Raw genomic sequence first — 25,588 nt, 5'->3', positions numbered from 1 at the left:
TAAACTTTTTTTGCCATTAAGGAAAATCAAAGTTAAAGTCAGTGACAGAAAAAATATTTTTAATAGTTATATGGTTTTGGGCACTAAATTTTGTCAGTAACTAACTAATGGATTTTTAAAATAATAATTTCCTATGCTTTACCACTGGAATTCAGTAACTACCACCTCCTATGGACAATGAAGACTTTGTCCATCTTTTGAAGATTGGGTATTGAAAAGAAGGCTGGAAGAAAGAGAAAGTAAATTTTCTTCCCAATTTTACTGACTAGAACATATCTTTTTTTGGCTTGAAACATCAGATCACAAACCAACAACCGTAAGATAGGCTCTGGATATAGGGTTGGAGAAATTTCCTGGTTGGAAGAAGGTATGAGGCTTGAACAACTGACGTTAAACATGACGATCTTGAGTAGGCACTTGTAGGCAATGATGTTAAAAACCTCTGAGATATAACTTTGGCACAGCTGAGAAAAAATTCAACCAGACAGGGATGGAGAGCAAGAGAAACCAAGACTGAGAAATAAGAAAGCAAGAGAAAAAAGGTGGTGGGGGGGCGGTGCAGGGAGTGGTGGTTGGGGGTGGGTGGCACGCAGGAGTGGTGAGTGAGAAAGAAAGAGAGAGCAGAGAATGAATATTCCAAGCATTGTTTTAATCTAAAACAGAGATGCTTCCAGGAGAATGAATTTCAATGGAGCTGAGCCAAAAATAATTATAGAGATTTTCTTGTTTTGTTTTGTGAATGAAGAGCATCTCTTTTCTCTGGAGATGTGAGAGTGAGAAAGGACCAGAGCCAAGAGATTGAAGTGATGCCCCTCTGCCCCTTTACTTCCACACAGCACAGTAGCAGACCTTTCTTTCTTCCCTTTTCCAAAAGCTATTGGCACCGAATTGTGCTAGGAAGAGAGGGAAGTGGCAGCAGCCCTCCAACCTAGCTGGATTTTCTATTCTAACAATAGCTTGTTTACTTTGATAAGGCTGAAGTATTGAAATTGGATGCAAGATTGGGTGGGGGGGGGGACAGGGATACATATTTTAGGTTCTAGAGATAAAATTGAGCGATTTACAACTAAGAATATTCCCCTATTAGAGACACTTGAAACTTCCTTTGGGGTTTGTTTTACCAATTACATTTGTTGCCTTGTTTTTCATCATCAATAGCAGGCTACTAAAGGAAATAAAGTATTCTCTCAATTTTCTTCCATTTTCTCTGTGATGTAAAATCTTTATCTTGGAACCATTTTTTACAGGGAAAAAGACTGTCGTTTGTTAAAATAGCTTAAGCTACACTGGATTTTTGTGAAAGCAATATAATATACTTCTCACGAAAGAAGATATGGAAGGCTTTATACTAATTTGACACACACAGGGTTGGGGGAGAAACTCACTAACATTAATAGACTTTGGAGAGGAAGTAATCATAAACAACTCAGAATTAATATCTAAAGACGATTGATTTTCTTAAGTTAAATTAACTTACAAACAATTCATGCCATTAAGTACTGTCTGAACCTGAAAATTCTCTCCAAATCTCTCAAGTGTTGTGCCATGTTAAAGACCTTGTTGTCATTTTTATCATTCATAGATAGATGTTAGTTCTACATGTAGGTTTCAGGTATTATACTTTTGTACTACCTGAATTTAAAAAACAATATATTTCAGAAATCTAAGAATCAGTTTCTTCTACGTCATATGTCACAACTTTTTAAAAAAAAACAAAAGTGAAAATTAACTTTTTAAAAATAAATATTTGACCTGCTAAGTACAGCAATTTAGTTATCCAGTAGAAGAACAGCATAAAGTTGTAAGCTTAATGGCTTAACATGAAAATGACCTTGGTACACATTTAAAATAAGGAAAACTATGTTACATTAGCAGTCAAGATTATCTGTTGGCTTAAGCATAAACATCTCTGAAAGTAGCAAAAATAGATACAATTTCATTTAAAACTTTTACATATTAAAATTGTTCCTGTTATTCTGTAAAAAAAATATATTGGAAATGTATATTAGTTGGCAGTAAAGTTTATGATTCTGTTTTGTTGTTAGGTTTTTAAAAAATTTCTTAAAGAAGGAAAATATGTTCATGTACATGGGACTTTATTTAGGGATTTTCAAAACATTTTAAATGTCACTGTGAATATAGTGTGTAAATCTGTGAATATGAGTTTTATGAATCCACATTTAATTTAATTAATCATATTGATTCACTTGACATTTTTCTCCTCCTGAATCTCCCCTCCCCCCTCTTCCCATCTCTCTATTAAAAGCAATTCATTCACAGTGGTAGACTAATTTTTGAAGCAGATTTTACAAAATAAAACCGACAATGGTTTTAGAAGAACTTTTAAAAGCATTCAACTTAGATATTGTTAGAAGTGATTAAAATGAATATTTAAGAATTCAAAGTACTTCATCATATTAATCTTAACATTACATTAAAAACCCAATCCCCACATGAGAAATCAACCTTTTAAAAAGAACAATTATTAATATTAAATAGCCAGAATAATCACTAGTATATGCTAAACTGAAATAAGTATATGAGGTTAGCAACAAATATTTATTTTTCCAAGTTTAAAATGAAATAATTTGTAAAATAGGAAAATATTTAATAAAGTTTAATGTCTATTAAAAACCCAATAGACACAATTTGAGAATTTATGGTTTTGCTGCATCATTAACACTGTTGAGGGAAACTGTTAGTCTACCAAAACATTTAAAATATGGTATACAAGAATTTATTGTTAGCAGTAGTAAAGTATATCACATTGACATAAGGGTATTTACTATCAAGCTCTAGAATGGATTAGGAGATGAGGAGGTAAAGACAGATTTACAATTAATAAGTGCCCAAAAATATTACAATGGCAAGGTTTCTATATTTTATAAACAGATATGCTAGATGTAGATTATATTTGTCACTTGTTTGTATTGGTGATCTTATTATAAAATGGAGTTTGAAGGCTTCTCTCTTGACCAAATCTTTTCTAACTCCAAATTACTAAACCAATTTCAGAGCTTTGCTCAGAAAAGTTACACTTCACTTGAACCCAGCCCTAGAAATTGCCCCAAAGGAAGTGCTGTTTGTTTGTTCTTTTCATTTGTAGTGGGGTAGAGCCCAGTTTGCAACTGTGGGGCTGGACACAGGAGAAGCAGCAGCAAGAAGCAACTGAAAAGGATTAGGATGAACACTTCCTCAAGCTTCACAGGCTTGTTTGCTTGTCACAGATGCCATTAAGGTGCATAGATAAGATATATTTAATATTAAGACTTTTAGAGAGCCTTGATACTCCTGAAAATTCAGAGGCAAAGCTGAGCCTCTTTCTTTAGCCCATATACTTCATTACATTGGCCCAGGAATCCTGGCTAAAGATAGTTTCATCCAGCTCACATGCTTGGGTTTTGTCACTTCATGTCATAACCTCCACATTACTTAAATATAGTTTTAAAATGTATTAAACAGAAATGCTGATATAAGCCTAAATGTAGCTGTACTTGCTGTTTCTGCTCTAAGTTCATTCATGGTGGTGGATTTAGTTAAAGGGCCCAGAACAGCCATGCTTAACAGTAAGGAAACAAAATCCTCTTGGCTTCAATGGGGGCTAGGTCTATGTCAGAGCAGAGCAAACTCACTGTAGATATTTGAGATAAATACCTTCTGTAGAAATGTACACATCACATTGGTGTTCTATATAGTGTAAAAAAAAAAAGGTATGCTGCATCACACACAAAGCCCTGTTACCTTTTTTTTGCCTTAACTAAATGTTATTTTTTTATATCTTAGACACAGAGAATATACGGTAACATTTATAACAGGATAGTGGGCTCCAAATAAGAACTGCTAATGATCGTAGGTGTCTATTGAATCATAAGCAAGGACTACCTGGTAAGCATTAAGTGACAATAAAGGATATTCTTGCTAAAATATTAGATGAATTGATAATAGAGAAAATAGTCATTTTGACAGAAAAGTCAACAGAAAATAGCAGTAATTATAAGTGCCTTGTATACGAGCAGAGTGTATCACACCCAGTGTGCAATGTGCTCTTATAAAAAAAGTATGGTACCTCTACTGGATGATACAGCTGCATTAGGAAGTTTTATAGAATGGCTTATTTTTCCAGAGCACAACATTTAGCCTTTCCACAGGCTTTTTTTTTTTTGGTAGAATTTCTCCTCCCAGTTAAAAACTGGTTTTCATCACACAACTGCATAATTATTTTTCTGCAACTAGCGATAATTACTTGTTTTGTGTATCTCTACTAGAGTGATTCAGTGTTTGCTGTTCTACCTCATAAAATGCATCTGTATTAGAGGCATGTGAAAAGGAGTATTGACCTTATATAATATATTGCTATATTGGTAGGGGCACACAGCTCTAATTCTTTGTAAAAGGCACAAAAAGTCTATATTGCTTTGAGTTTTCCTTTTTGAATGCTATGTGAGTTTTCTGACTGAGGCATAAAACTGGAGGTAACTGAAGACAAGAAACCTCACAACATGGAAATTACTCAGTACACAAAGAAACTCCCTCTCAGATAGATGTACAATAGGTGCCTGAATAAAAAAGGCAGTTGGAAGGATTTGTTTATAGTGGCATCAGAAAAAACTCTGGAATCAGTGTTTGTGAGATTTGTCACACCAAAAAATCAAAAACAGATTTCAACTCATTCAAGAATATCTAATCATTTTCTGTCACTCACAAAGCTCTCCACAAAAAAATAAAAAGAAAGAAAATTAAGCAGAGCCCCTCCTGCCAGTCTTCTTTTATCTTCAGCAGTCCTCCTCTTTCTCTCTTTTCCTTCCAACTCTTATTTGTCTGGGTGTTCCTTTCTTTCAAGTTGTCTTTAATCCTTGCTTTCCCATGTCCCTCTTTAGTCTTATTCACCAGTGATGCCAATAAAAATAAACAGTCTATTTAAAGCAAATGAGTAAATGCCAAAAAAATATGTGATTGGTGTGTGCCTTATTTTATTTTTGTCTTTTAGTAAAATTACACCTGTGGCACTCTCTTACTTAAAATTTTTATAACTTTAAAACCAAAACACAAAGAGCAGAGAGCTGAAGTACTATTTGATGTCTCTGGATTTATTTATAAATATATGTAATGTTAAATGCAGCAAAATCCTTGTGAGACTACTTTCGTGCTTACTGATCCCAGGGTGCAGGAGGAATTAGCTTATCCAGGAAAACTCAAAGTCATAATTAGTCTTGTGAATTATAATAATCGGGTTTCATCCTACACTTCTTTCTCATGTGGTACTCCCAGTGGGAGTTCTGCATGAAAAGGACTGCAGGATTGGGTATTAATAATGGTATACCTGTGAAACATTGGTATATTCCTACAGTGCCAGTCAATGAAATCAGTATACTACCCCATCTTTGTACTACAGCCTTCAACCAATTGAAAAATAACTTCAATGGATTTTTCAAATTTCCTAAAATTCCATTATTAGTTTTTTAAAATACTTCTTAAAATTATAAAATAAAAATGGAAGTTTTTTTTCCCTCAATGAGATATACTTCTTACTCTTGACTTTGTTATAGATATAAGACTGTAATTAACTTAAATGTTAACAATGCTAAGCTTTACATAATCACCTCCAATAAATTGAAACAAAAGAACAAGCAGGGAAATAATCATGAAACTCAGCAGAAAGTTACATTTATTTTCAAAGCTCTCAGATCAGCTATTTTCACTAATTTGATTACTCAGGTCAATCAAACACCTTGTTGACTGATGGAGATAACCAAAATTTTAAAATGTATAGACCCAGCCTGAATGAAACAAAAGAAGTGTAATAGCTTACCAATCCTGAGATGTTGATGTTTCGTCATTTGTGAAACAGAAATACTTCTTTCAAAAGTTACACTGTGATGAACTGCTAACTAGGCTTAGAAAAGCTGACAAAATGTAATCATAACTGCACACCTATCTAAAGCCCAAACCCACAGAGTTCTTAATAACCCTAAAAATTTAGACAATTGTACATCAACAGATGAATGGATATAAAAACTGTAGCATATTCAAATGGAATGTAGAATAATGGAATACTACTCAGCAATACAAAAAATGAACCACTGGTACATCTTACAATATGGAAGAATCTCAACAAAATAATGCTGAGTGAGAGAAGAAAGACCAAAAAAAAAAAAAAAGAGTACAAATCATTTATATATTAGTCTAGGAAACTCAAACTAATGTATAGTGACAGAAAACAGATCAGTAGTCGCCTAGGGGAAGGATCAGTAGGCAGGAATTACAGAAGCATGAGGAAACTTTTAGGGATGACGGATATGTTTGTTGCCTTGATTGTGGTAATGGTTTTCACAGGTGAATACATATGAGAAAACTTAAAAAAACATACAGTTAAATATGAACAGTTTGTTATATATCAATTTTACCTCACTAAAGCTGTTAACAACAACAAAAGTGGGCCAATTAGAATGGATATAGGAACCAATCAGAGTGGATGCTAGCCATTAACAAAAATAATTCAGACAGCAGGTTTCAGAATTCTCTAGGTAACTGGGACCATTTGTAGATGGCCATAAAGATTTTGGGGACTGAGAATGTCCTCTTCATCTCCTTGCTAATGTTTATGATCCCTGGTTTAATTAAAAATAATTTTCCATTTTTTTCCTATTAAAAATCATTACAGTCCTGAAAGAGGTGAGCACAAGTTTTAGATTTTGTCTCTACCAGTGCCTGGAAAATCCCAAGGACGGAAGAGCCTGGTAGGCTGCAGTCCATGGGGTCACTAAGAGTCGGACACAACCTAGCGACTTCACTTTCACTTTTCACTTTCATGCGTTGGAGAAGGAAATGGCAACTCACCCCAGTGTTCTTGCCTGGAGAATTCCAGGGATGGGGGAGCCTGGTGGGCTTCTGTCTATGGGGTCGCACAGAGTCGGACACAAACTAAAGCGACTTAGCAGCAGCAGTGTTACAAACCATGTGACTTAACGCAGGTGGCTAAACCAATGTCAGAAAACTTCCAGACGCTGCTCAAGGTGGAGGTAAACTGAAAGACACTTCTTTCTAAAGAAAATAGGATCCATCCAGCAAGCATTTCCATTTTACAATTGTTGGTTTTATCATAACATCTCCAAAGATCTTTCTCTTCCCTTTCTTTATTACCATGTGTGACAAAAATGGAGTAAGGAGGTGAATGGGGAGACATTGTTAGCAAAATAATTAAATTACCTGAATGTATTTGTCTCATGTTGATCTCACTATGTGAGCTGATTGACCTCAATGTGCTTTAATACAAAAAATTTATTAAAGTCCACAATAAGGTGCAAAATCACCATATTGTAACTCTATTCTGGAATGGAGGATTACTGAGTCACCTGCCAAGGTGCCTTGTGTTGCAGAGAGTAAAGGACCGAGATTGTTATTTTTACTGTTCTGTTTTTATGATAGTGAATATTGTGTTTATATACTTCCGACTAAAATTTTAGGTGCATAACTTGAGTTAGATCAGTGCCCATCTCAGTGATGAAGGAAAAATAGCCCTACATAATTTTTAAGAACCTCAGGGACTGAGCTAAAAGTCAATAAACATATGGGAAAAAAGACTGGAAGCAAATTGAATATATGTGCAAATTGACATTTTACTAAAAGAACATGCTTAAAACTTTAGGTTTATCAAACAGATGTCAATGAAACTGAAATCTATTCAGCAAGTAGAATGCATTACTGAATGCAGAAATACACGTGTTTTATGTGACCTGAAATGCAAACATTTTTCCATCTTGTAATATTATGATTTATTATTCTGATTTTAGAGATGCAATATTAAAAATGTGTTAATCAAGACATTTCTATTTATAGTATTATATACATTTTAGTTTTTAACAATATCCATCTTTTTACCAGGGTCAATCCTCATGCCACATAGCTAGATTTCCAAAATAAGATTATCAGAAAAATGTGTTGTTGATCTTGGGCATAAATTTATAACTTATATTGGTTTGTAACTAACTCCTGAGTTTTAAACATATATAATAGCTATTTTTGTGATCTTTTTCTGAGTACTTTTTCAAAATGGGAAAAAAAGTAAAGTTCAACTTTGTACTCTGTCCATGTCTCCCATTTTTCTTTTTTGTGTATTCTTTCCTCCCACCTTCCTTCTCTCCTCTCACTTCATTATTTAGCCAGTGATTTTATTCTGCTATTTCTCCTGACAGTCAGTGATCAAGACACTGTGTTAACCCTGAAGGTGCAGTTGCTTTAGGCAAGCCCCCTCACTATTTCTTGACTGTGTTTAGGGTTAAAAGACTTCTTTAGATACAACGTTAACAATCTATACTTCTACAGTGTCTGTGAGATTATTTTCTTTTGTTACCTCTGGCACCCCACTCTAGTACTCTTGCCTGGAAAATCCCATGGACGGAGAAGCCTGGTAGGCTGCAGTCCATGGGGTCGCTAAGAGTCAGACATGACTGACTGACTTCACTTTCTCTTTTCACTTTCATGCATTGGAGAAGGAAATGGCAACCCACTTCAGTGTTCTTGCCTGGAGAATCCCAGGGATGGGGGAGCCTGGTGGGCTGCCGTCCATGGGGTCACACAGAGTCAGACACGACTGAAGTGACTTAGCAGCAGCAGCAGTATCAGCAGGGGTTTCCCTGGTGTCTCAGATGGTAAAGAATCCACCTGCAATGCAGGAGACATGGGTTTGATCCCTGGCTTGGGAAGATCCACTAGAGAAGGGAATGGCAACCCACTCCAGTGTTCTTGCCTGGGAAACCCCATGGACAGAGGCGCCTGGTGGGCTACAGTCCATGGAGTCACAAAGAGTTAGACATGACAAAGCAAATAACACTTTCACATTTTTCTGTACAAAATGTTAGCTTTAACCAGGACCAGTGCAATAATAAAGGACTTGAAAAGGTTTGTAAGACCACAGCCTCCCTCCACCTGATTTCTCATGTTCCATGGAATCTAATGAGATGAATATGCTGCCTTCTCCTTCAAGCTGTTTAGAAGGCAATACATAGAGAGCAAACTCATACCTGAGTTCCTGGAACTGGGGACTCTTGCTGGAAAATCACAAAGGACATTTTGATATTGAGATGATGATCATTGAAAAAGCTGATTTCTCCTCTTTGTAGAATCATCTTTAGGTGTTCAGCTGTGACTTCCTGTGGTTGAAATGTCCAGTCAACATCTCATCCCCTCCACATTCCTTACTGAAGGGAGATATAACTTGGCATCATATTTATAATACTTCCAAGTGTCTATGTTTTTATTTGTATATCTCGGCCAAAATCTGTCCTACCATCCCATTGGGTTTTCTTCAGGGCCCAGTGTTATAATACACATAAAGTATGATAAAAATGTAAGACAGTTTTCCTGGAGACAACAGAACAATAGAAACTGATATGGTAGAATAGTATCAGCCAGAGACATCCTGGTTAATTCAGACCCTTCTTTTTTTTTTTTTAGGTTCTGACACAACCACTTTGCTCGTGCAGATCCTCTTTTTAAAATTCACAGGAAATCAGATCATCAGGTAGGGTCAGCAAGCTGCTCCTTGCGATGTTTTGCCACGTAATCTAGAGGAAATGTTGTGAGGGTTTGTCAGTACTGAGCTACCTGGACGTGGGGAGTCTCATCAGAAAAAAAGAAACTTGTCTTCTCAAAAGATATGTGAAAAATGTCTGTGGACAAGCCAGTTAGATGATACCTTTATCAAGCTCTATCTTCTATTAACTTTCCATATACCCACTTTACTGCAAACTTAAAAATCCTTTTTTTCATATTGATCCATTAACATAAAGTCATTTTATAATTCACTATTATAAGTAATTACAACTAGAATGGGTTTGTTAATTAACAGCTCTTATAATCATTATTAATTACTTTTCACTATACAGCATTTCATATAATCCATTCCATAACTCTTCATCTTTAGAAAGGTAACATTCAGAGCTACCCCTGAGGACAATAGAACCCACAAAATCAGTCAGAGGCTATAGTTAGAAAACAGAAATAAAAATATTTAGCACTTTAAAATGAAGAGCTAAATAGACCTTTCAAATCTCCCATGTTTATTTCACCTGCATTAGATTAAATTTCATTAAATTGGAAAGATCAATACAATTTCCAAACTATGCTTTGTTCATTGCTTTTATTGATCAACTACCAAGGAAAATGATCTCAAATTTTAATCTATTAATATATAGATCTGTAACATTTGGATAGACAATAGACAATTTTATCTACTTTCACTAAAATTTTTGCAAAATACAAAATTAAGAGAAGTTAATTTTTTTAAGCCAGAGCATGAGAATTATTTGCAAGAAAGTAATCTATATCTAAAGAAAGTTATTGGACTATTTTAGAAAATTCCAAATTCCATGGTATCTATTTTACCTAAAAATGATATTCTTTGCTATATACATTATTTACCTACATGTAATTATTTTTACAGCTTGTTTACTATCCCATCCAAAGATCAACATGTTATGTCAACACTTTCTGTAATATAATGGCAAGTGGCAAGAAGAAATTGTATAGAGTCCTCTTTCAAAATAAGCAAAATTACACTGTGGAGAAACCTAATGCGCCCTGAAAGTGAAAGTGAAAGGCACTCACTTTTGTCTGACTCTTTGTGACCCCATGGACTGTATAGTCCATGGAATTCTCCAGGCCAGAATACTGGAGTGGGACTAGCTGTTCCCTACTCCGGAGGATCTTCCCAACCAAGGAATCAAACCCAGGTCTCCCGCATTGCTGGCAGATTTCTCCCACATTGCAGGCAGAATCTTTACCAGGTGAGCCACAAGGGAAATCCAAGAATACTGGAGTGGGTAGCTTATCCCTTCTCCAGGGGATCTTCCCGACCCAGGAATCGAACCGGGTCTTCTGCATTACAGGTGCATTCTTTACCTGCAGAGCTACATAAGAAGCCCAAGCAAGTATTATAAGCAGAAACAGATAGACATGGATTAAAGGCAAAATTCTTTGCCTTAAGAGATCCTAGAATGAAGGTGAGGTAGAGATACAAAAGACATATAATTAAACATAAATGTTACCTTTACTCCCAAATAAGTAACTCAGTTATTCTCTTCTACTGACCATTTATGGCTCAATTCACTAAACTCCTACTTTGATACACAGTAGAAATGTTTTACCCACTCCAGTGTTCTTGCCTGGAGAATCCCAGGGACGGGGGAGCCTGGTGGGCTGCCGTCTACGGGGTCGCACAGAGTCGGACACGACTGAAGTGTCTTAGCAGTAGCAGAAATGTTTTACACACACTTCTTAAGACCATATATCTCAGGAAATATACTACAAACATCTTTTAAGATGCCATCGTACAAGAATCAGCAAGTATGTACCTGGCCCATTAAAAACGGCCTGTGTAATAAATAAGATATTCTGCGGACCCCTATAAATCCTGCTTCTGCCACTGCCTGGTTTCTGCCTGTCACCATGGTTTGCCTCAGTAGTTGCTGATCCTCTTCTTGTTCTTACCTCAATATTTGGCGTTTCCTGTATGACTCCTGGTAACTATCTTTAGCTGCCCTCCACCACCCACCTGAACCTAATGCCTTTCTTGTCCTTCACTGGTACTCGCACTGCCTTTTCCCTGCAGTTTTGCGGTACCAGCCCAGGTTGTGCATGGTCTGACAGCTATGTCAAGTGTCTTCTTTTATCTGGGTAAGCATATGTACCTGGTTAATTCTGGAAAATGAAGTTTATTTTAAGATGTTCTTGTCCACCTGGAAGGCCATTTTGGAAACTGCTGCTTAAAACAGTCAAAATATTATGAGATTCAGAACTAAGATGGTAGCAGGAAACCTGGTGAATTTAAAAACTACCAGAGAGGCAGAAGCGGGGCGAGCGCGGAGCCCAAAGCGAGTGACCTGTGACCCCGGAAGTGGACCTCAGGGTCCCGGGGATAAAAAAAATAAAAAAATAAAAAAAAACTACCAGAGAGATAGAATGAACAGGATTTGATGACTGATTGAATAATAGAGCTAGAGCAGAGTGAAAAGCCATGGATCATGCCTTAATTCTGGCTGAAGAAATGGTAATCATGAACACATTTATCGAAATGGGAAACACAGGAGAAAAAGCAGATTTGGGGTAGTGATGTTAGAGGAAGCACACTGATTGAAACCGCCCACCCTGGCCAGGCACCATAGTAACCATTTGCATGAGTTGTGTTATGCCAGGAGATTCTAATAAGGAACATGGAACTAATAAGCCACCACCAACCGGAAGAGTTTGGGAAAGGTCGAAAGGAGACACTGCGTGTCTGTCCACTTCCCAGAATCCCTCTCACTAGCATCCATCTTAGCTGAGCAATGCGTGCGCCACCAGGAAAGACTCTGAATTAGAATGATGGGCCAAAGACCACTCAGAAAACAATCCCATCACCATAAAACCCGAGACTGCGAGCCACGCGGCAGAGCAGTTCTCCTGGGTTCCCTTATCCTGCTGCTCTCCACCCGGGTGCCCTTTCCCAATAAAATCTCTTGCTTTGTCAGCACATGTGTCTCCTCAGACAGTTCATTTCCGAGTGTTAGACAAGAGCCTAGTTTCAGGCCCTGGAAGGGGTCCCCCTTCCTGCAATAGTGAGATGTGATGAATTCAGTTCCTAATAACCGAACTATAAGCATGTTTGTAAGACATCTAAGTTGTGAGGTCCAGAGTGCAGATAAATTTAAGGTCTACAGATAAGGCAAAAAAATCTAGCTTGAGAATACATATCTGAGAATAGAGTATTTTTAAAAGACTAAATGACCAAAGGAGTTAAAAAGAAAAAAGTCAAGAAATCACTAGGATGAGGACTGAAACCTATTTGGTTTACCACAGAGGCTGTTGACAAATATGGCTGGTAGAGTTTTAATTAAATGATGGAAATTAAGCTAGATTCTGGAGGACAAGGAGTAAATGGAAGGTGAGGGACAGGAATGTCTTATCTTTACAATGAGGACAGCTGGATTTTTATCTCAGTCAGGATTAAGAATCAGAATTACTTACATATTTTCTAAAAAAATTTAAATGAAGTCTTTTACTTCTCTTTCACATCTATTCTCTATTCTATCTTCTAGGTATCTCTGCTGAGGAAGCTAATTTTAGAGAGACAATGTATACAAAGTACTTGGCACAAAGGCCAATGTACTAAATGCTCCAGGAATAGAACTACAGGCACTCCTAATTACTGAATGTAAGCTACTTCTGAAAACATGTGGGAAGGCAAATGTGTTTGCAGCAAAAGCAAATATTTAATTATGCTAAATGAGAATAATAATAATGCATCCTTAGTACGTCTAAAAACCCCAACCACTTCTTCTAAATATCATTAAAACATTCTTAAACATCGACATAAAAACCTACTAAGGATTAATGCATTATAAAAAACACATAATACTTGCTTACTTAACACTTAATGAACACATTAGTGAATGTGTTGGTGTGCAGCGCAGACAGTATCAGGTACATAATGCATTTTCATTCTAAACTGTGATTAATAGCTGTCTTAATGTAAATAAGTAAGATAATATGTAAAAATACATATTGAATGCAATTAACAAAATAAAATAAGCAAATGAGGCCATTTTAAAAAAAATGGTTACTTTACAGAGTGAGGTTTAGTGATGTGGGAGACGTTTTCACTTAATAATGCATAACACCTTCAAACCAGACAAACACAAAGTGAAGTGAAGTCGCTCAGTCGTGTCCGACTCTTTGCGAACCCATGGACACTAGGCTTCTCCGAACATAGGATTTTCTAGGCAAGAGTACTGGAATGGGTTGCCATTTCCTTCTCCAGGGAATCTTCCTGACCCAGGGATTGAACCCAGGTCTCCCGCATTGTAGACACACGCTTTACCATCTGAGCCACCAGGGAATGCCAGACAAACACAAAGTGCTCTCCTATTCAGACTACATCTGAGATGTGAATGCAACATATTCTGCATGCTCTTGCACACTCTCTGGAAATTATATGGAGATTCATTCTAACAGATTCAAACACTACACTGAGGGTAAATGCTTTTAAAAGTTGCTGTTCCTATAGTAGTATTATGTGGACCTATGGTATAAGTTGAGAATACTGTTGTCATGGGATGTGAGCCAAGATGAACAGTGGTTCTCAACTGGGAGTGAATTTGCCTTGGCAATGTCTAGGGATATTTTCGGTGGTCACAAAATACGTGATCCAGGATGGTCCATAATAAAAAGGTCAAGGATGCTGCTAAATATCCTGCAATGCACAGAACAGACTCCCACAGCAAAAATAATCCAGCCCAAAATGTCAATTAGTGCTGAGGCTGAGAAAACCTAAAGGAGGGAAGAATGAAATCAAACCAATGTGTCAGAGGAAACCTCAGTTGGAACAAGGCACAGATTGAATATTCAAAATCAGAAGTTGGAATGAACTGATGTCATTAGCTTGGGAAACTGTAAAGTGGATCTTTTCACCAGCAATGCTAATAAATACTAGAAAGGGAGATATTGTGGGAAGGAACTATGTGGAAAAATATTTAGTTTTACCATGTCACACTTCAGGTATGGATGGAACATCCAAATGTATGAAGTAATTTTAATGACTGTAGGAGTTTTGTCTAAATTTTCTGATAAATTTTTAGAAAAGCATTGATATACTCTTCAAGTTACAAGTCAACTAACATATTTGAGCTCTATCTATCTGCCATATATCATATATTTTTCACATGCAATGTTGTTTAATCTTCAAAGAATTATTGGAGAATGATATTACTACCCCATTTTATGGACGAGAGAAATGAGGCTTAGAAATGTTAACTGAATAAGGTCATACAACCACTAAATCATGGTACTAGCATTGAAATCAATGTCTTTAACCCTAAGTCCTGGGCTTTTGGCTAAAATAAAATAATACTCATGTATGCTCCAGTTATTTCAGACAATCCCCTACAAACATACCTTTACTGAGCTTTAAAACTAACTTCCCTCGGCGAAACACACACACAGTTTTTAATTTTCTTACGTCAATGTAGAAGTTTGGAAAACATAAAAAATAAGGCAAGAAGAAAAAAATTATCATGAATTCCACCACCCAGAAATAACTACTACTAAATAACTTTTAGCTAATAATTTAAATTTTTACTTTCTCTTTTGCTGTTTTCGCCTGCTGGTGGTTTTGCTGATGTACAATGATATTTCTAAAATGAACTATGAAGAATTAGAAAGAAGAGATGAAGGGAAAGATGGTACACAAGCTAGAGACTTAGCTCTCAGATTCATAAAAAAGAAAATGGGGTGAGGTCGGGGGTAGGGAGAGGGTAATTTCCAGAACCTCTTTTTGCCCAAGGAGTGCTGGGAACTTAATAAATCTTAGTTCATCTGTCAGCTCTATGCTCTGCTAATGACAAGATTAAATTGAAGCTACACTCTCCTGAGTGCTTATCATTTGCAAATGCAGTACTAAGAGCTTTACTCACATTATCTCATCTTATCCCTGCAGCAACCTTGAGTAGGATATTATTATTTCCAACTTAGAGAAGGAACTTAGGCTTAAAGAGGTTTTAACTACTTGCCGGGTTCCACATCTGGTTAATGGAGAAGTGAGGCTTCAAAAGCAAATCTGGCCATGGAGGCAGGATTCTTCTCTTTGTAAGGCTGCCTCCTCCTCCTAAAGAAAATCAGGTGTGGAATGCAGAGAATTCAGGAAAGTGATGGCAGAGCTGAAGGAGATCTTGGGATCTCTGACAGAATATTTTTTCATGGTTATTAGCTCCGACTTCCTTTTCTTTTCTAGTTGCAGGAGTGGGTTGATATTTGGCCTCTGAAATATGGTCCTAAAGCTTGAGTCACTAGATGCTTTATATTTGATTCCATTGGGAAAACAGTGTGATAAGGAATGCACATGAGAATATGACTATCTGCCTGACACAAACAGGCTTTCGATAGTGTGCTGAAGGACCAGAAGAAGGAAACTCCAACTGACGATCATTTTTTCTGGAGCCACTTTAATAAAAAGCTGAGCCAAACCTCTACTGAAGTTTATATCACTTTTTTTTTTTTTTTAAAGAAAAGCCAAATTTCAACAGATGTTAGCTGATTGAAATTACTATTCCCAACTACCTTTCTAAAAATCAGACTTCTGCTCTTGGATAAAAAGAAGAATATCAGAGTTTAAAATTGTGTGGCTACAAATGATCACATTTTGGTTCAAATATAAAATAAATACATTCCATTGGTTTTGACAAACTGTTTGGAAAACATAGGCTTCGGCTTTGACTAATGGGTTGTAGGATGGAGCTGTTGTGGAAAAGTAAATCACAGTTTAGGTGTATTTTCCCAGCTAGTCCTCTGACTTAGGAATATGCTGCTTATCTGTGGAAACATGCTCTCCCAGCAAAGTGCCATGCAAATCACTGGTTTTACATGAAGGCCTATATTAGTCTAGTCACTCACAGACATCTTTAAACATAATTGTTGGGTAATAGCCTATGTTTATTTTTATGATAAATGTTTCAGAGCTACTGTTCTCTGGGGTTTTTCACATTAAAGGAAGATAGTTATCTCATTGGAATTTTAACCACACTACAATTAAAATGAAATGCAATCAATAAAATATTAATGCAGGTATGTTTGCAGATCAATTACTTAATGGCTAGGTCGATATCTATCATTCTTTAGCTTTCTGAAGGTCAATATATAGCAGAGTCAATGAGTTAACCAGCAAATCAGAGACATAATATCTGTCTAATTGTAGGTCTATGATTAATTCCTTAATACAGTGAATGACTTGATGAGAGTTTGTGCTGTCTACTCTTGTTAAAACTTTCTGCCAGACTGGGTTCTCCTTTAAAGTCTTAGATTATTAAACAATATTTTTAATGCTAGATATCAATACAGAATCATCAGATGTTAAACTAAAAAATAGCTGTCAAGACCCCTTCTTACCCTTTCCTTTAGAGAAAGGAACACTGAAAATCAGTGAAGACAACTGAGTCGCTCAACATCACACACTTAGTCATGGAACCCAGATGTGGTTCCCAGGCCTTTGCGCTCCAAAACACCGAGCTCCTGAATTTCAAGATCCCAGCCCAGGGTCTGGTTTTGCAGACACTGTGGGTAATTCGCCTTGGCACCTGTGGGCCGCACATGTGTTCGTTGTTTTCCAAGCACAGTGAAGTAGAAACTAAGCAGGTGAAGGAATAAGGAAGCAGCAGAAGCTTGCGCGAACTGAAAACGCAATCTCACAGTGACAGGTGCCACGGGGACTTTTTGAGGTTGTTATTGGTGCGGGCGATTTACCTCTCACTCACTCAGAAGTATCTGAAGTGACTAGCACCAACTTTAATCTTATGAAAAGTATCACCTCCGAGTCCCAGGCAGATGGATGGAACTCTTTGGGGTGCCTGCCAAGTAAAATGGGCTATTGAAAAATACTGATATCTCAATTGTCAGTATGGTGTTTTATGTTAACAGTAGAAGTAAAAAACTACAATGAACCTCCCCACTCATTTCCGTTGCCACTTTCTGTGTGAGTCAGCTTTAATTGCTCATGTTGGATAACATGCTTGTGTAACCCTAGCAGCACTCTACAAACGAGAGTGTAAAGTTTTTGAACTGAGGTAGTTACTCTGTCTGTACAAGGTTACAGGTGGCTCAGTGGTAAAGAATCTGCCTGCCAAAGTAGGAGCTATAGGAGACGTAGGATCAATCCCTGGGTTGGGAAGTTCCCCTGGAGAAAGAAATGGCAACCCACTCCAGTATTCTTGCCTGGAAAATTCCATGGAGAGAGGAGCCTGGCAGGCTACAGTCCAAGGGGTCACAAAGAGTTGGACACAAATAAGCACACACGTATAAGCATATATCAAAAAACAAACACACACAAAAATTACAAATGGAAATAGCCATTCATTTCAGTTTTAAAGACATTCACTTTCATTATGTAAATGGTCACTGGGCAGTTAGAACACATTAAAGATGCTTCAGTAAGTTTTGCAGTAGTATCAAACTGCATCAGTTTTCTACCAAGATACAGCTATTTTGTTAAACTGATCACAGCATTTGCCTTTCAGTGTTACCAAAAATAGTTTGACCAGTTTAATGACATTTTCCAATTTGATTGTTAGATAAAGATCTTTTGCAACAACTAAATCAAGTTGACCACTTCTTATTCACACTTCCTCATTACCTTTTCGTGTCTGAACAAGTTACTCAGAGTCATGGAATAGAGAAAAGTCAGCTCTTCCTACAAAATGTTTGCATCTTAGCTTTTCAAAGCACCGGAAGAGGAATGTGCCCCTGTGTCTTTTGTGTGTCTGTAAACTAAAATTATGGATTTGCAGTATAATAAATTGTTAAAGCTGGCAGAAGTCTTGAACAACATACAACCCAGTGTTTCCCAGGTGGAGGGAAGTATAGCATTAGTATGTACAAGATAATTTTAGGAGGCATATCAATATTGGATGATACAATGAGAAAATGCACTACATTTCAGGTTTTTGAAGACTTTCTAATTATATCAAGAAGAAAGTCTAAGACTGGTGCTGACAAAGAACTATCTAACAGTTTTTCCTTCCTTTTTAAGAAATAGAAGGCAAGCTTCAGGCTCAGTCTCCAGCAGACAGCTATGTGGAGCTAGAACTTAAAAATACTGTGTAGTTTTCATTAAATTAATTTTTCCAGGTCATCATCTATTCATGGCATGGAAACAAAGCTTCCTTTCAAAACACATTTATCTAAGTTTAAGATAAAATAAGTTAAAGATAAAATCTAAGTTAAAATTACTGCAGTGATATTTACACAGTAGCCCAAATATTAAATAAAGGCTGGAGTCACTTATATGGCAAAAATCATGATAGTTCTGTTGGGGCTGGAGACCAACTCACTCACAGGACAGGTGGGAGATCCAAAGCTTTGAGGGTGCAGAAAATCCTGAAGTCAGGAGTGCAGTCCACAGGCTACTCAACAAGTGATGGTTGCTGCTGCTGTTCAGTTGCCAAGTCTCGTCCGACTCTGCGACCCAGTGGATTGCAGCACGTCAGGCTCCTCTGTCCTCTATTATCTCCAGGAGTTTGTTCAAATTCACATATACTGAGTTGGTGATGCTATCTAACCATCTCATCCTCTGCCACTCCCTTCTCCCTTTGCCTTCAGTCTTTCCCCAAATCAGAGTCTTTTTCAATGAGTAAGCTCTTCCACCAAGTGATATCATGTCTTTAATTCAATCACTTCTAAAAAATGACTAGTTTGAATCATTTTCTATGAACTGGCCTTTTCCCCATCACTTTGTGAACAATACACATTAAGTTTAAGCTTGAAAAAAAAAACAAAACACGTATTTCTTCATTTTCATGACTAGATAAGGTTATTGAAGAAGAACTACAAATATTAGGAAAATTAAGCTAGATTTGTGAGACATGAATTAGTTAAAAAGTGGAGGGAAATTCTCCAGTATATAAAAATTTATACATTAAATTCAAAATAAGCAAGTTGTTTTTTCTGTTTTGAAAATAAAACATGCTTTATTTTGTTTTAGATTTACAAGTCTTGAATACTTGAAAACATAGCAAGACTAATTTTCTAGACAGTAATTTTTTAAAACATGTACAAGCGTTCATTGAAATACAAAACTAAAATGCTAGTAGAAAAAGGGGAAATTTAAATTAAGGAGAAAGTATGTGTCCTGCAAATCTTACAAATATAATAATTAAACTTGTAGTCTTAAAAAAAAGATCTAGGCATTTTTGTGAAATCCAATGATTCTCTATAAAAAGTATTTCTGCAAGATCTGAGAGGAATGTAACTGCAACTTTCTTCTAACAGAGTCAAGGCCTCCAAGGGTATTTATCTCTCAGCTGAGTAGATATTCTGAAGGACAGGGAACAAAATTTCAGAATGATAGTGGTCACTGAACTACTGGCTTTAAAAATAAATAAATAAAAGGTTTTTCCAGTAGTCATGTACAGATGTGAGAGCTGGACCATAAAGAAAGCTGGGTGCCAAAGAACTGATGCTTTTGAACTGTAGCTGGAGAAAAGACTCAAGAGTCCCTTGGACTGCAAGGAGATCAAACAGTAAGTCCTAAAGGAATCAACCCTGAATATTCTATTCATTGGAAGGACTGATGTTGAAGCTCTTAATGCTTTGGTTACCTGATACAAAGAAAGAAAAGATCGTGATGCTTTCCCCCTCATTGGAAAAGGCCCTGATGCTGGGAAAGATTGAGGGCAGGAGAGGAAGGGGGCTACACCGGATGAGACGCTTGGACGGTATCACTGAGTCTGAGCAAACACCTGGAGACAGGGAAAGACAGGGAAGCCTGGTGTGCTGCAGTCCACGGGGTCGCAAAGAGTCTGACACGACTGAGCGACTCAACAACAACAACAAAAAGGTTTCCTCTTACTGTCTTGTCCACTTAATTTCTGTTAACTGAAGCCTGTCTCTCCCATCAGGGGAGGGGAGGAAGAGAAGAGGTGGGCAGATGGTCAAGCAGACTCATCAGTCAGCTGGGTGTTATGATCTATTGTTGTTGCTCAGTTATGATCTATACTGAATATGGAAAGAGGTGAAACAGAGTAAGTATTTAATACGCTTACAAATTCCAGCCAGGTGGGAACTAATCCCTTCACTTTGCTCTGTCTCAGTGTCTCTTATTCCAACAATGGGACTAATAGGCACCATGTCACTGAGTTGTCTAAAGGAGTAACTAAGAGCTAGTAATCAAGTATTAAGTTCAAGGGTTGAAGTGAGAAATAGGCTGATTCTCTTAACGTGTAAATAGCATCCAGGTTGTAAAATAGAGACAGGAAATTCACTACTCTTTTTACTCCAAGTAACTAATACTCTCCCATTATGGAGGATTCCCATTTTCAGGCCCTCTAACATTTCATTCCTGATTCTGAAGGCTGAGGTGAACAGCCATGAGAGAAGTTTCTGTCTCTGGGGAGTTCCGAGGAGGCTTATTCCACGCACACCACAGACTCCATGAAAGGAAGGCCACTGAGCACTGCTCATCAGGAAAGGATTCTGCTCCACCCTCTTAGATCTTCTTCCAAGAATTCCTGAGTAAAACTGTTCCAGAGCAGAAATGACAACCATGTAAAATCGGGGATAATCTGTGAGCCATTCTCATAATAGCCGGAAACTCATCTTTGCAGCTCCTTGACTCACTCCTGAGATTGCCCCTTTATCCAGGAGCACCTCACAACATGCAGGATCCCATCTCAGGTGCCCAATCTTTATAAACTTTTCTCTCTTGAAAAGGAAGAGGAGGGTAGACTAGAAGCAACACTATTTGTGAACACTACTGTGAAGAGTCCACAATGCCTCTTTAGTGGTGTGTGTCAATATGAGCCAGTTTAGTTTCTGTGACCCACAAATGACCTTTATATCTTTGGTCTTGTTTAGGAGGCTCAACTGCTTTCTATGTCCTGAAATCTCCCCCGGTTCATCAGTGAGAATTTGGACACAAAGACCTATTTACTTATTTATCAATACCAGGTCATTCCATAGTTTTATCATAATTGGAACAGACTCCAATATTCAGCTCTCCATTCAGGTGTTTCTTCCACTGTGCAACTCCCACCAGCATCATCTTTCTTAGTGTTCGCCCTTTTCAGGTTCAGAAAGGACTGCTGTCTCAGACGTGCCCATCCTCCTCATTCGTGAAGGAGGTCCCAGTGGTCCCATTTACAGATGAGGCAACTGAGTCTCAAGGAGAATAAAGTACCTACAGGCTTATCTCATTTTAGTGCACTTTGCTTTACTGCACTTCATAGACACTGTGTAGGGTTTTTGTTGTTGTTGCGGGTTTTACAAATTGATGGTTTGTGGCAACCTCGCATGGAACAAGTTGATCAGCACCATTTTTCCAACAGTATTTTCTCACTTTGTATCTCTGTGTCACATTTCCGCAATTCTCACAATAATTCAAACTTTTTCAGTACTATTACATATGTTATGGTGATCTGTAAATCAGTGATCTTTGATGTTACTGTTATATTTGTTTCAAGGTGTCACAAACCATGCCCAAATGAGACAGCAAATCTAACTGATAAATGTCGTGTGTGTTATGACTGCTCCACTGACCCGCCCTTCCCTTTCTCTCCCTCTCCTCAGAGCTATTTCCTGAGACACAACAAATTGAAATTAGGCCAGTTAATAACCCTACAATGGCCTCTAAGTGTTCAATTGAAAGAAAGAGTCACATGCTTCTCACTTTAAATCAAAAGCTAGAAATAATTAAGCTTAGTGAGGAAGGCATGTTGAAAGCTGAGATAGGCTAAAAGCTAGGCCTCTTGTGCCAAACAGTTAACTAAGTTTTAAATGCAAAAGGAAAGTTCTTGAAGGAAATTAAAAGTGCTACTCCAGTGAACACATGAATGATAACAAAGTGAAACAGTCTTATTGCTGATAGGGAGAAAGTTTTAATGGTCTGGATAGAAGATCAAACTAGACACAAAATATGTATACTTGTGGCAGATTCACGTGTTGTACAGGAGAAACCAACACAACATTGTAAAGCAATTATCCTCCAATTAAAAATGAATTAAAAAAATAAACAAACAAGAAAACAGTCACAATATCCCCTTAAGCTGAAGCATAATCCAGAACAAGGCCCTAACTCTCTTCAACCCTGTGAAGGCTGAGAGAGTGAGGACACAAGAAAAGTGTGAAACTAGCAGAGGTTAGTTCCCGAGGTTTAAGGAAACCATAGCACCCCCATAACACCAACATGCAAAGTGAAGGAGCAGGTGTTGGTACAGAAGCTGTAGCAGGTCATTCAGAAGATCTAGCTAAGATAAAGGTGACTTCACTAAACACATTTTCAAGGTAGATGAAACACAGCCTTCTGCAAGAAGATGCCGTCTAGGACTTCCATAGCTTGAGAGAAGTCAAGGCCTGGATTCAAAGCTTTCAAAGGACAGGCTGACTCTTTAATTAGGGGTAATGCAGCTGGTGACTTGAAGCCAGTGCTCACTGACCATTCTGAAAATCCTAGGGTCCTTCAAGAATTAGGCCAAATCGACTTTGCCTGTGCTCTCTAAATGGCACAGCAAAGCCTGGATGACAGCAAATCTTTTGACAACATTGTTTACTGAATATTTTAAGCCCATTGTTGAGACCTACTGCTCAGAAAACAAGATTCCTTTCAAAATATTACTGCACATTGACAATACACCTGGTCACCCAAGAGCTCTAAGGAAGATGTACAAGATTAATGCTATTTTCATGACTGTCAACACAACACCTATCTACAGCTCATGGATCAAGGAATAACTTAAACTTTCAAATCTTATTAAGAAAAAACATTTTGTAAGACTGTTGCTGCCATACATGGTGATTCCTCTAATAGATCTGGGCAAAGTAAATTGAAATTTTTCTGGAAAGAACGCACCACTCTAGATGCCATTGACAAGATTTGTGATTCATGGGAAGAGGTCAAAATATCAACATTAACTGGAGTTTGGAAGAAGTTGATTCCAACCCTCATGGATAACTTTGAGGGGTTCAAGATTTCAGTTGAGGAAAAGATACAGATGTGGTAGAAATAGCAAGAGAACTAGAATGGAGCCTAGAGATGAGACTGAGTTGCTGCAGTCTCATGATAAAACTTTAGCAGGTGAGGGGTTACTACTTATGGATGAGCAAAGAAAGTAGATAAAATCTACTTCTGATGAAGACGTTGTGAAGATTATTGAAATGACAACAAAGGACTTAGAATATTACATAAATTTAGTTAATAAAGCAGTGACAGGGTTTGAGAGGATTGACTCCAATTTTGAAAAAAGTTCTGCTGTGGAGAAAATGCTATCAAACAACCTTTTATACTACAGAGAAATTGTCTGTGTGAGTCAACCAGGCCAACTTCAGCATTGTCTAACCCTCTGCAACCACCAACCTGATTAAAAAAAAATCACTTTTGTTGCCAGGGTTTCTGACTCAGCGGTCACCCATCTTTCATGCCAGTCCTCCTTAACTGGCCTACTGCTTGGGTCTTCTACTCAGCAAGGAAGGGTCACTTAGTTGAATGGAAGTCAGCTGGATTTTTTTTCCACCACTGCCCACCCCCTGCCACCTGTCAAGAGCACACACACCTTTGCCCTTTAACCAATTACAGAATTTTCTTGTTCTCTATTATCCTTCTTAAAAGATTGAAGGAGAGAAAAAATTTTGATAAACTTTGACTTCAAATTTGAATTTCTGAACTATTACCTCCTCAACTTAAAACTTCCAACTTGCATCTTTCTGACATCTGCATAATTGTTTCCTCTTTGAGGAATGTTCTTTTATTGAAAACATTTCTTTATTTTGGCTGTGATGGTTCTTCATTGACGTACACGGGCTTTCTCTGGTTTTGATGAGCAGGGGCTGCTCCTCATTGTGATGCTCAGGCTTCTCATTGCAGTGGCTTCTCTTTTTGTGCAGCATGGACTCTAGGTGTGTGGGCTTCAGTAGTTGCGGCTCCTGGGATCTAGACAGCTGGCTCAGTAGTTGTGGTGTAGGGGCTTAGTTGCTCCATGACATGTGGAATCTTCCCGGACCAGGGACTGAACCAGTGTCCTCTGCATTGCAGGGTGAATTCTTAACCACTGGACCACCAGGGAAGACCCTGGAATGCTCTTCTTGCCCCTCTAAGACAGCAAGCTCAGTTTTCTAGGACCATATTCAATGTGATCTCCTTCAGTCCTATATTATGTCTAGTTTGTTAAGGTAGTGGTATCATTTTAACTTGACACATTGTTTAATTGCTTCAACCATCAGACTTAAGTAGTCTTTCCACAGTATCCCTCCTCCGCAACCTCTGGTGGGTCAGAAAGGTGCCAGCAGAGAAGCAAGATAACATTGGGATCCTGGAAGTGACAGACTGGCCACTTTCTCCAAAACCTGTGCTCACGAAAGAGCATGTTGTAAGATGCTTGAGTACTCTGGTCTAGATGCTATTATAAAATGGCATAGAATTGGTAACGACACCTAAGCTTGGTGGGTCTAAAGCTTGGGGTTGAGAGAAGGTTTTTAGAGTCATGAAGCATCCTATGTCTGAGGCAGGGAGACAATGATGTGAAAGTGGAGGCCAGTGTTCTTATGCCAATGATTACGCAGGGGGCAGGGGGAGGTTGTCACAAAAATGCCCTTTATATCAGAAAACATTTTGGCATGGCGTGAGGTGGTTGGACATTTCTAATGGATTATGATTTTTACTTTCCTTATGATAACTTTTCATTTATGTAATCGAAGATTTCTCTACATCAAATCATCTACTTTAAGTATCTTCATGCATTCATTTCAGAGAAGGCAATGGCAACCCACTCCAGTACTCTTGCCTGGAAAATCCCATGGATGGAGGAGCCTGGAAGGGTGCAGTCCATGGGGTCGCTGAGTGTCGGACACAACTTCACTTTCACTTTCACTTTCATGCATTGGAGAAGGAAATGGCAACCCACTCCAGTGTTCTTGCCTGGAGAATCCCAGGGATGGGGGAGCCTGGTGGGCTGCCATCTATGGGGTCGCACAGAGTCGGACACGACTGAAGAGGCTTAGCAGCAGCAGTAGCAGCATGCATTCATTTAAGATGATTCTGTGGAGCAGACTCTTAGGTGCTAGGCACACAACAAAAGATAAA

At 37.9% G+C, this 25,588-nt stretch overlaps 1 long non-coding RNA gene across 1 annotated transcript in view; it reads left to right on the top strand.

Annotated features, from left to right (window-relative positions):
* The window catches only part of LOC113895018, a 41,663-nt gene that overhangs the window by 8,975 nt on the left and 7,100 nt on the right, over window positions 1–25,588 (top strand). Inside the window, exons 2-3 of the long non-coding RNA XR_003511740.1 lie at window positions 9,454–9,520; window positions 13,074–13,189. This is a non-coding gene — a long non-coding RNA (uncharacterized LOC113895018). The remainder of the gene's footprint in view (window positions 1–9,453; window positions 9,521–13,073; window positions 13,190–25,588) is intronic.

This window comes from Bos indicus x Bos taurus, chromosome 7, assembly GCF_003369695.1.
Source record: "Bos indicus x Bos taurus breed Angus x Brahman F1 hybrid chromosome 7, Bos_hybrid_MaternalHap_v2.0, whole genome shotgun sequence".
NCBI classification, from domain to species: Eukaryota; Metazoa; Chordata; class Mammalia; order Artiodactyla; family Bovidae; genus Bos; species Bos indicus x Bos taurus.
This window is presented reverse-complemented; position numbering and strand designations above follow the sequence as displayed.